Here is an 11,853-nt window from a genome sequence, read left to right as displayed (position 1 = left end):
ATCCGGTGAACCACTCATCACTCTGGCGAACTGATGATGGAGGACCGGCAGTTCACTTTCACGACATCCCTGGTAAATGTACCCAAAGTCACGTTTTCTGAAGTTCACAGACTTACCGAACAACACTCCATAACAGCCCGCTCCAAACTGGACAAGGGATTGTTTATTTTTCGAGAAATATAACGACTACGAATGCGAGTGTCTGCTAGCTAGCTTACGCTAGGTAGGTTGGCTTATGCTAACGTCGGTTTGGCGTCAGCTCAGTCTGGAGGGATGAAATGATAGGAGATGAAAAATAAGGTAGACTTGTACTTCTTTGGTACATATATGAATGTGTATCTTCAGCAGAAAGTGAAATGAATGTGAAATGAACTGAATGAATAAAAGGAACTGAAAGAATAAAAGGATTTAATTCATTCTCTTTTTCTGAGTACATCATTTACTACATTATATATTAACATTATTTTGAATACTTTCAGGATGGACTGACTGGACTTTAAAATTGATTATAGATGAAAGACTTCTCATTCAATTACATTACATGTCATTCAATATATACAATGTTTTCAGTGTACAAAATTACAGCTCCGGAAAAAATGAAGGGACCAATCCAAATGTTCAGTGCCTCTCGTTTTAATATTTATATATTATATTTAATATTTATAGGTACATGTTTGAGTAGAAACACTATTCAACAGGGATGTAGCCTTTTAAATCAAGTGGTCCCTGGAAGTTGGTCATCACACAGCAGACGGTCCACAGCTGATTGACTGTCGCAGACAAGGTGAAAGGACAGTGTGTTCCCAGATGCGGTATTCCTTGACTCTGCCTATTGCTCTTTCTACGATGATTCGAAGTCGAGCGATTGCTTGTGTTTTCAGAGCATCCTCTTCAGTGAACTGCGCAGTGGTTAGAGATAAATTAATTAGTAATATTATTGTGAGTGCTTCAGTCCATCTTAAACATTTGTCTGCATATCTTAATGGTCACATTTGGGTCAAAGTTTTAATTTAAAATGTTCATTCCTTTCATGCCTACCTGTCATCTTGAAGGGTGGTATAATCAGCGTTGCCCCACGATCAGCTAGTGGCTTCTCGATGGTGAAACCCTTGTCTGCCATGCAGCCATCTCCTGGCTCCAGTAAATCCAGCAGTCCACTTCGTTCAGTCAGCTCTGGGTCGGAGATGGAGCCGGTGAAGAGACTTGACACAAAAGTCACAGCACTACAAGGGGCAATCCCAATCAAGGCCTTAAAGGTTGTTGTGTTCTTGTAAGATGATGTTCGGGTAATCATCGACTGCACCTCGGTGCAGTCGATGATTACCTGAACATCTGGACTGTACTGCACAAATTATCTTGGCATGGTGTTCTTGACTTGCAGTTTACTCATCCAGATGGGGAGGGAGCCAAGGAGCAGGTAACGGTAGTTGGCCCACGGTATAACAACATGGTAGACAGTGGACACACTGACCTGAAACATGTCAGCCAGCACCTTCTCTTGCAGGCCTGCAGCAACCCGGCAGCAGAAGAGAAAAAACTCAACCAGTTGCAGTCTACACGTTGGACTGGGAGAAATGGGTTCAAATGTTTGTTTCTTTTTCTGAGCTTTCGACCAATAAACCAACATGGAGGCAGATGGTTGAATAACCTCCCAGAAGTCACAAAAAACATCTCTTGACGTGAATCTGGTGTAAAAAAGGATGTCCGCGTCTGAGACACAGAATCTGTGAAAATGCACTTGAACCACTTTCAGCTGTGACAGCTCTCATCAGCTCCTTGACTGTTTCTTCCAATTGCTGTATGTTTACAGCAGCAGCATCCAGTGCACCTGTATGAGATGAAATTAAAACATCTAACCCAGATTTTGGCTGTGACTTGCATATTGGAAGCAGTTTGGACCTCTAAAGAAATTGCTTTTTGTAGCTCAATATTGCTTTTAAATTTTGCTTTTTATAGCTCAATATTCACCTTTACAATTAGTAAGATATAAAATGCAACATTTGTACTTGTGATGAAGCTTTTCACATTGTGGTTTGGTCAAATGCTGGGACATTAATAAGACTAAACATGTTGTGCCTGAGTTCTGAAAAGTTGACCTACCTCCTCGGTATAACCTACTAATAGCCAATTCTGTGATTAAACCATAGGTAGTACATCCTGTCAGGTAGGTGGTTTAAGAACAGTATGGGGTAATAGTAGGCCAATATTTCAGAACACTAACAAACACTGACAAACCTGGTTTAGGAGCAGAACCAAAATCATGTTCTGTCATCACCACCGAAGCTGAGATCTCCTCCATCGGCTCTTATTCACAGGGCAGCGGTTGCTCCAGGGGAAGGGATGGGTGAACGTCATGGCCTAAGCGAGTTGATGCTCTTTTATAAACAGACCCCCTTCTTGGCAGTCCCCAGTTGTTCCACTGGAAACGGGAGGGTACAGACCCGATTTTCAGTCGCTTGGTGTGACCCCGGTTGGTTGCTAGCTGTAGCGTTTGTAGTCTGATTCACTAAAGTGCCGGCTACAAACAAACATGCTACCTTGTTTTATTTTAAAGTTTGGCCCTTCATCCCGGCGAACCGCTTGAATCCACTTCTTCCTTAGACTCATTTCAGTCGGGAATCCATGAAAACTTAAGTAGGGTTGGTGTTGTTTGTTAGATGTACAAAGTGGAACAGAGAGCAGTGACATCTCGCCTTTGTTTCAGCCATGGTGGAAGTGCGCCGGAAGTGTTCATGCACAACGAAGACAAATCCCGCCACCGGAACCAGGAAGCGTGATAATCCCCTATTCAGTCAGCGGCGGATCCGTCGGCCAATCATATTGCGGTTATGCAAATACACTCCATTCGTCTACTGGATCTATTTTGCAATAACAAGCAAGAAGAAGCAGGAAAAATCTGGCTGTTATATTTTTCCAAAAAGTTGAATTATAGGATTGTGTTTAGTCACCTGCTGTTTGCGTCACCCAGTTCCTGTAAGGGAATCCTATTCTGAAGGGGCAGAATGGAAGTGTCTGTGTGTTGGTTGCTATTTTGATGGGCTGACAATAAATTGGTAAGCCCCGTTCAGTGAATGAAGTTTGCCAATTCTTTCTTGATATATTAACCAAGTATAGGCAACAATAAAACGCTTGGTTACATTGATGGCAGCGGTGGGATTAGTTCTGTTCGGATGCCCATCTAAAATTACTGAAACGGACAAAACTGTTGTGAAAAGTTTAGTTAAAGGTATACGAGTTCCCCTAGCCTGCCTATGGTCCCCCAATGGCTAAAACTTGCGTTTGGTGTAAAACGAGCACTAGCTGTTCTGCTCGCCTTTGAAAAAATGGAGGCTCAAATGCGCTGATTTGGAATGTCTGTATTCATGACGTCATCAGGAATCTCAGCTCCTCCCCTTACTCTGCCTGGCCCGCCCAGAGACGTTGGCCCGCCAATGAGACTCGACCGTGCGAGCGCCACGTGTGTGTGTGTGTGTGTGTGTGTGTGTGTGTGTGTGTGTGTGTGTGTGTGTGTGTGTGTGTGTGTGTGTGTGTGTGTGTGTGTGTGTGTGTGTGTGTGTATACACACACTGTAACTCAAGTGTTTCTTGTCGGTTCTTTGACGTGTCTTGTATTTCCACAACGAGACTGTTGTGGGGGTTATCCGAGCCATGGTTGAGAAGGAATTGGGGGAAAGGAACTTTGGCTTTGACTGGCTGAAGTACATGAACTGCGACATGCCGCCGGTTGCCGCGAGGCACCATCGCCCGGCAGCGGGCAGCCGGCAGCAGGCAGCGCCCGGTTCAGTAGTCGACTTCAGGTTGATGTGAAAGTGGAAGAACCAGAGACGTCGCAGAACCCGACAAAGTCGTTTGTGATTCATAATATCGTCTGGAGGCGCACACAGCTTTTGGCCGTGATAATATGTATTAAATGATATAGATTTCTATGCATTATATGATATTATTTAGATATAGAGCTCCAGGACTGTAACGCAAGTGTTGTACACTTCCTTATTATTTGGATAACCGTTCTGCTTTTGGCGTTATGGCGCATAACACGTCGGACTCTCGTCTCTGGTATTTCTACAACGAGACTCGTATTGGGGGTTATCTCAGCCATGGTTGGGAAGGAATTGGGGGAAAGGAACTTTGGCTTTGACTGGCTGAAGTACATGAACTGCGTCATGCCGCTGGTTGCCGCGAGGCACCATCGCCCGGCAGCGGGCAGCCGGCAGCAGGCAGCGCGCGGTTCAGTCGACTTCAGGTTGATGTGAAAGTGGAAGAACCAGAGACGTCACAGAACCCGACAAAGTCGTTTGTGATTCATTATATCGTCTGGAGGCGCACACAGCTTTTGGCCGTGATAATATGTATTAAATGATATAGATTTCTATGTATTATATGATATTATTTAGATATAGAGCTCCAGGACTGTAACGCAAGTGTTGTACACTTCCTTGTTATTTGGATAACCGTTCTGTCGGACTCTCGTCTCTGGTAACAAAGAGACTCGTATTGGGGGTTATCTCAGCCAAGGTTGAGAATGAATTGGGGGGAAGGAACTTTGGCTTTGACTCCCTCAAGAACATGAACCACGACATGGAGGAGATTCAGTCGCGGTTCAGTCTACTTCACAGTCTACTTCTCATAGGACGTTGAAGAACCAGGAACGTCGGAGAACCCAACGCGGTCGTTTGAGATTCATAATATCGGCTCACACAGCTTTTGGCCGTTATAATATATATTATATAGAGCTGTCAAGCGATTAAAATATTTAATCGGGATTAATCGCATTAATGTCATAGTTAACTCACGATTAATCGCGATTAATCGCAAATTCTTTTTCTATGCTAAATATCCCTTGATTTTTTTGTCCCATAATTCTTCTCATTTTAATTCTCTTATCAACATGGTGAAGTGCATCGGCTTGCCTTGTGCAAATGATTTTTTTATTGATAAACAACATTGGCATATACTGATCAAAACAGGACGATACAAAAAAAGAGCCTATAGTGCAATTAAACGACTGCTTTGAACAAATTTCATTTGAAAAGAGCAGTCAGGCTACTGCTTCTTTGTTTTGAGCCAAAGAAAAAGAAAAAAAAAATGTTTATTTCTTTTTTATTATTAAATAATTGCGTTAATCGCGCGTACATTTTTTTAACACTGTTAAAATTGGTTTGCGTTAACGCCGTTAATAACGCGTTTAAAGGTCCCATGACATGCTATTTTATGTATTCTTTAATATAGGTATTAGTGGGCAACTAACACAGTATTCAAAGACGTTCCCTAAATTCAGCCGTGGTGCAGAGTTACAGCCACTCCGAGCCAGTCGCACATTGAGCTTCCCCCAAATGCGCTGTTTCGGTGGGCGTGTCAAGGAGGAGGGTGGGGGTGTGGCCCTGAGCAGCTTGCAGCCACCATGCGCTCTGTTTACAGTGGATGTATCGCAATGGCGAGCCGCACACAGCCTTTAGCCGTGTTCTGTAAATATTCTAGAACACACGGGAGTCCTGGAGCTCTATATCTAAATATGATCATATAGCCTACACAGATATCTATATCATATAATATATATTATCACGGCCAAAAGCTGTGTGAGCCGATATTATGAATCTCAAACGACCGCGTTGGGTTCTCCGACGTTCCTGGTTCTTCAACGTCCACATCAATGTGAATACACACACTGTAACGCAAGTGTTTCTTGTCGGTTCTTTGACGTGTCTTGTATTTCCACAACGAGACTGTCGTGGGGGTTATCTGAGCCATGGTTGAGAAGGAATTGGGGGAAAGGAACTTTGATTTGACTCGCTGAAGTAGCCTACATGAACTGCGACATGCCGCCGGTTGCCGCGAGGCACCATCGCCCGGCAGCGGGCAGCCGGCAGCAGGCAGCGCGCGGTTCAGTCGACTTCAGGTTGATGTGAAAGTGGAAGAACCAGAGACGTCGCAGAACCCGACAAAGTCGTTTGTGATTCATAATATCGTCTGGAGGCGCACACAATATGTTATATGATATAGATATCTATGTATATGATATTATTTAGATATAGAGCTCCAGGACTGTAACGCAAGTGTTGTACACTTCCTTGTTATTTGGATAACCGTTCTGCTGTTGGTGTGACGTCGGACTCTCGTATCTGGTATTTCTACAACGAGACTCGTATTGGGGGTTATCTCAGCCAAGGTTGAGAATGAATTGGGGGAAGGAACTTTGGCTTTGACTCCCTCAAGAACATGAACCACGACAAGGAGGAGAAAGGGATCTTTGCCGGGCAGCGCTTATGCACCTCCGCCGGTGGTCCCTCAGCGGGGCTCAAGCGGGAGACATTCGCCGCCAACAATCCCTTTCTCCTCCATGTCGTGGTTCATGTTCTTGAGGGAGTCAAAGCCAAAGTTCCTTCCCTCCAATTCATTCTCAACCTTGGCTGAGATAACCCCCAATACGAGTCTCGTTGTAGAAATACCAGACGTGTTATGCGCCATCACACCAACAGCAGAACGGTTATCCAAATAACAAGGAAGTGTACAACACTTGCGTTACAGTCCTGGAGCTCTATATCTAAATAATATCATATGATACATAGATATCTATATCATATAACATATTGTGTGCGCCTCCAGACGATATTATGAATCACAAACGACTTTGTCGGGTTCTGCGACGTCTCTGGTTCTTCCACATCAACCTGAAGTCGACTGAACCGCGCGCTGCCTGCGGCCGGCTGCCTGCTGCCGGGCGATGGTGCCTCGCGGCAACCGGCGGCATGTCGCAGTTCATGTACTTCAGCGAGTCAAACCAAAGTTCCTTTCCCCCAATTCCTTCTCAACCATGGCTTAGATAACCCCCGCGACAGTCTCGTTGTGGAAATACAAGACACGTCAAAGAACTGACAAGAAACACTTGCGTTACAGTGTGTGTATTCACACACACACATACACACACACACACACATGTGGCGCTCGCACGGTCGAGTCTCATTGGCGGGCCAACGTCTCTGGGCGGGCCAGGCAGAGTAAGGGGAGGAGCTGAGATTCCTCATGACGTCATGAGCACAGATTTCCAAATCAGCGCGCTTGAGCCTCCGTTTTTTTCCAAAGGCGAGCAGAACAGCTAGTGCTCGTTTTACACCAAACGCAAGTTTTAGCCACTGGGGGACCATAGGCAGGCTAGGGGAACTCATATTTATGTTAGAAAACCTCATAAATTGAGATTTTCATGTCATGGGACCTTTAACTGACAGCTATATGATATAGATATCTATGTAGGCTATATGATAATATTTAGATATAGAGCTCCAGGACTCCCGTGTGTTCTAGAATATTTACAGAACACGGCTAAAGGCTGTGTGCGCCTCGCCATTGCGATACATCCACTGTAAACAGAGCGCATGGTACCGTGGCTGCAAGCTGCTCAGGGCCACACCCCCACCCTCCTCCTTGACCCGCCTCGCTCCTCCTCATTTGCATTATAGCTACGGACACCAAAACAGCGCATTTGGGGGAAGCTCAATGTGCGACTGGCTCGGAGTGGCTGTAACTCTGCACCACGGCTGAATTTCGGGAACGTCTTTGAATACTGTGTTAGTTGCCCACTAATACCTATATTAAAGAATACATAAAATAGCATGTCATGGGACCTTTAAGTAACAAATTACTTCTAGCGTGGTTAGTTTAGCTGTACACGGTTTAGCTAGTATGCGTGGAGAATCTGTGATCAGCATCAAGCGTCAAGCATGAGGACTTCAGCCTTCAACTCATCGTCGTTGTGAGCTCAGTTAGAAAGAGCTACATGAATGAAATAAAATAAGCAAAATGTGAAAGTTTGACAAGGATCTGTTGGACTACAGGCAGCGCTGCAGGGAACGACCATTCTCCAGCAATGTAAAGATTGAACATCCACCGCCCTATGCGGGAGAGGAAAAGCAAAGCTTCCCCTGCTGAGCCAGGCAGTATGAGGTTGCCGTGAAGGCGCTAGTGGGAGGCACTGAAGGTGACTATGACTTTGAAGAAGTCAGAATTTTACAAACGGGTCAAACCAAAGCTGCTTTTCTGTTATGGGATAGTCTGCCAGCCGTTCAGTCCAACTATATTGCAGTAACGGAGAGTATGCAGAAGGCATTTGGCCATAAACATTTTCTAGACTGTTTCAGAGACATAGCTCAGAAACAAGAGTTTTGCAGGTTTCTGGCGGGGTTTGACCCGGCCTTGAGAGCTAACTGTCAGGAGCAGGGGGCTCCTGATCTAGATGAGGCCCTTATCATCGCCGACCAACGTTAGATGGCTCGAGAGGCTTTAAAGATTGACTATGGCAACACTCCGATACGCCAGACTCCAACTGGAGGCAGTGCAGCTGCAATGGTACACTCCATATCTGACTGAGGTGGGTTGTAAAGAAACATGGACAGACTGAGATATGAGAGAGATAAGAGTCCCTTACAGGACCTGGGTTATATTTGTGTCATCTTTTGTATTAGATCGACACATCGGCTTTGCAGTGGGAAGCAATTTGATCGGCTGCAGTAAATGGGGATTATTTGTTTATCAACACGGCGGATGTGCGCGCAGAATGATGGCAAAAAGAAAATTTGTTTGACCGGTTGCCATGGTTATCGCTGTGTGGTTAATTTGCAGTTGCGGTGTTAATTTTGTCAGCTTACTGTTGCATTAAACTGTAATCAGAAAACGCGGTTATATGCTATAGACCTAGAGTATCTTGGCTGGGACGAATTTCAAATTATAAATATGCACACTTTATGTTGAAAGAATAGACCGTTGCGATTCCCATTTAAACGAATGGCGCGTGATTATTCTTCAAAACGAGAGCTGGTAAATTGTGGAAAATGAATTAAACTTTAATCAGACAACACGGTTATATGCTATAGACCCTAGAGTATCTGTGGTATAAAGGCTGGGACGAATTTGGAATTGTAAATATGTACACTTTATGTTGAAGGTATAGACTGTCGCGATTCCCATTGAAACGAATGGCGCAGTGATTATTCTTCAAAACGGGAGCTGCTAAATTGTGACAAATGAATTAAACTGTAAGACAATGCGGTTATATGCTAGACACTAGAGTATCTGTGGTATAAAGGCTGGGATGAATTTCAGCGTTCTAAAACATATTGCAGTTTTTGTGAATAAAACATTGCTGCCATTTTTTTTTTTGCCAGTATTTGCAACTATTATAAAAAAAATGCAGTATGCTGCAACATTTTGTCTTAATAGCCTAGGTGTTTTGACAGTTAATGGAAGGAAGTGATGGGTGGCGTAGCAGGATAGACATGCAGGATAGCAGGATAGGCCAAGTTGTTTACCGTATTTTCCGCACTATAAGGCGCAGCGGAGTATAAGCCGCAGCAGCTAAATTGATTGATGTGTACATATATAAGCCGCACTGGACTATGAGCCACAGGTGTTTTAATGTTTAATTACCATTAGGGCTGGCTTGAATGCCATTTTTCAGGCTTCGAATACTCGTTGGTTCTTCGAATACTCGTTGGCGAATATTCAAATACTCGTTCCAGAAAAAAAAAAATCAAAAACAACAATAATAATCCCTATATACTCCCTGGAACCGACTTTGACAATATCTGCATATTTTGTGGACGATTTAATAGCTTTTAAACGGTAATTAGTAGCCCTAAGTGGGTTGAAGTTCCTTAGTTTTTCCCTGTGAAAGCGAACAGCTGTTGTTCCGTTCCAAATCAGCTGTCCTCTGCTATCTCAGCCCCTATGGGAGTTTTTCAATTCATCCTGGAACGTGCATCTTTTCAGGGAATTTGTACAATAAATCCATAACAAATACCGAATATTGATTGTCTTATGTGTCCATATTATATCCATTATATTGACCGGGTATTCCCAAGACGCTCACGCTCTGCAGCAAGCAGTGGATCACAGTGGATTGGCGCGGCGCTGTACAGCGAACGTAAACAAACAACTAAGCTAAGGTTAGCATTTCGCTAAGTATTCCCGCTGATGTGTTATAAAGTAAAGGGAAACAAGATATCTATTCTTCCTCCACCTCTCTCGCTTCTCTGCTTGGTGTCGCTGATGCTTATAGTTTGCCTTCCTCGCTCTGGTAACGTCATGTACGTGGAAAAAAAAAACGAAGCTCTGAGTATTCGAATAATTCGGGCCAGCCCTAATTACCATATGTAAGGGTTTGTGCACAGAGGGGATTGTCGGGAAAGAGATGGCTGTCTTGCTCTCGTAATGTCTGTCTTGCTCTCGTTCTGTCTCTTGTTCTGTCTCTCGTTTCCACTTTTACTTTTGTGCGCTACCTGTCTCACTCTTTTCCGGCCTCCAGCTTTTCCTGCTGGAGCCCGCCGCTTAAAGGTGGGGGGGCGCGGACCAGTCAAATTACGGTAATTGTTCATTGCAAGTTCGCATCCTCAACCAAATGAGGCCAAATTAAATGGCATGTTTGAATTAAGGATGTTGTCTCGGGTGTTCTTTGTTTGTGCGGTGGGTACAGAAAGGCGAGGTCAGCCCGAGTCGCTTCCATTCATTTAAAAAACTCGCAACTTCAAAAAAATATTGTATTCATTTTACAAAAACAAAACTGTCTTCCAAATGAAGGAAATTATACTGGGAAACAAATAAACCATTGTTAGAAATGAGAAAATGTTGTAGGTGGTCGAATGACTTGTCAACCACAGCCTCTTTCCCTTGACATTTAGTTTTCACCTGACAAGCAGACTGGCCTGGCGGTGCGAAAAAGCCTGCACACAGACCCCTACATGTAGCAAAACGCAAAGCAGTCTCAGCATGAACAGTATTATATAATAAGATAAATAAACTATTCAAAATGTAGTTTATTTCAAAATGCCTATTTTCATAAATGATCAACAACTCAGACACCTTTGCAAACAGAAAATTAATAGCCTAATTTGAACGGCTGTGACAGATGTAATTAAGGAGGTAATTGCCTCAATCTCCGCTGTTTCTACATCTTTTTTTTTAATCAGTGTAGGCTATGCCACGTTGGCCGATGGTTAAATAAATGTTTGGGCCTACTAGAAGGACTTTGAGCAATGTTTTATTCGCAAAGACTGCAATCTTTTTTAGAACGCTGTCTGCGCATGAAATGGAAAATCGATCTCTGAGCAATCGATTTCAGCACATTCTTTCTGGACAGTGGGTGAGTGTCAGAGAGTGTTTCCTAAGAAGACTCCTAAGTGATCGTTCTGAAACCAGGGCTATAGAGGTTAACAACTTTGATAATTCTTAGCGTAGGAGTTTTCGTAGTGCACGAAGAGTGACCATTATTGGGAAACCAGGCCCAGGCTAATTAACATTTTTTAAACAAACTATTGCATTACTTGGCAGGGGATCAAAGCTTACCTTCAACCTGGAGTTCCTAGAACATGGAACATATGAATATCATTGTCCCATTTTGTTGAACAGAATGGGACATGGTCCTGGCAGCTCCCCGGCCGGACTGCGGGGGCACCGGCGTGAGTCGGAAGCTCTGCTCCGGGAGATTTTGTGGTTGTGCTTGTTATAAAGAAAATGCCTACGTAACATTCAAATGGCACAATGATAATGCAATGGTCATCATCATTTATTGAATGATTATCATAAGAAAGATTTGTGGTTTTCGATCCTGTCGCATCTTTTCGCCCGCCCATTGAAAATCTTAACTTCAACGGGATGCTAGCCCTCCGCCTTACCCCTTACCCCTCAATAAAACGACAAATGGGATGACCCTATGCTGCGCATGAATGCGCAACAGCAAGGCGTAGGGTTGAGATTTTGCTTGGAGCAAATGAATGAGACTGAGCCAAAAAAGGGGTTCAAAAACAACAGTGAGAGCCGACTGAGGTACATTCACATTCAGGTCATTTATCAGACGCTTTTATCCAAT

The 11,853-nt window shown here is 43.9% G+C and overlaps 1 long non-coding RNA gene across 5 annotated transcripts; it reads right to left on the bottom strand.

Moving 5' to 3' along the window:
- Window positions 1–391: 391 nt before the first annotated feature.
- On the bottom strand, window positions 392–2,791 carry LOC132461270 (uncharacterized). 5 transcript variants are annotated; one of them, XR_009526585.1, is made up of 4 exons: window positions 2,236–2,791; window positions 1,325–1,828; window positions 1,039–1,173; window positions 392–899 (listed from the first exon to the last, which is right to left on the bottom strand). It is a non-coding gene; the product is annotated as an uncharacterized LOC132461270 (long non-coding RNA). The 5 variants fall into 5 exon arrangements; XR_009526583.1 differs by lacking the exon at window positions 2,236–2,791 and having other exon boundaries at window positions 1,325–2,229; XR_009526586.1 differs by lacking the exon at window positions 2,236–2,791 and having other exon boundaries at window positions 1,039–1,223; window positions 1,472–2,229.
- Between the last annotated feature and the right edge of the window lie 9,062 nt (window positions 2,792–11,853).

The sequence above is a fragment of the Gadus macrocephalus genome, chromosome 7 (assembly GCF_031168955.1).
Source record: "Gadus macrocephalus chromosome 7, ASM3116895v1".
In the NCBI taxonomy this organism is placed as follows: Eukaryota; Metazoa; Chordata; class Actinopteri; order Gadiformes; family Gadidae; genus Gadus; species Gadus macrocephalus.
The sequence above is the reverse complement of the archived record's forward strand: the minus strand, read 5'-3'. Positions and strand labels throughout refer to the sequence as shown.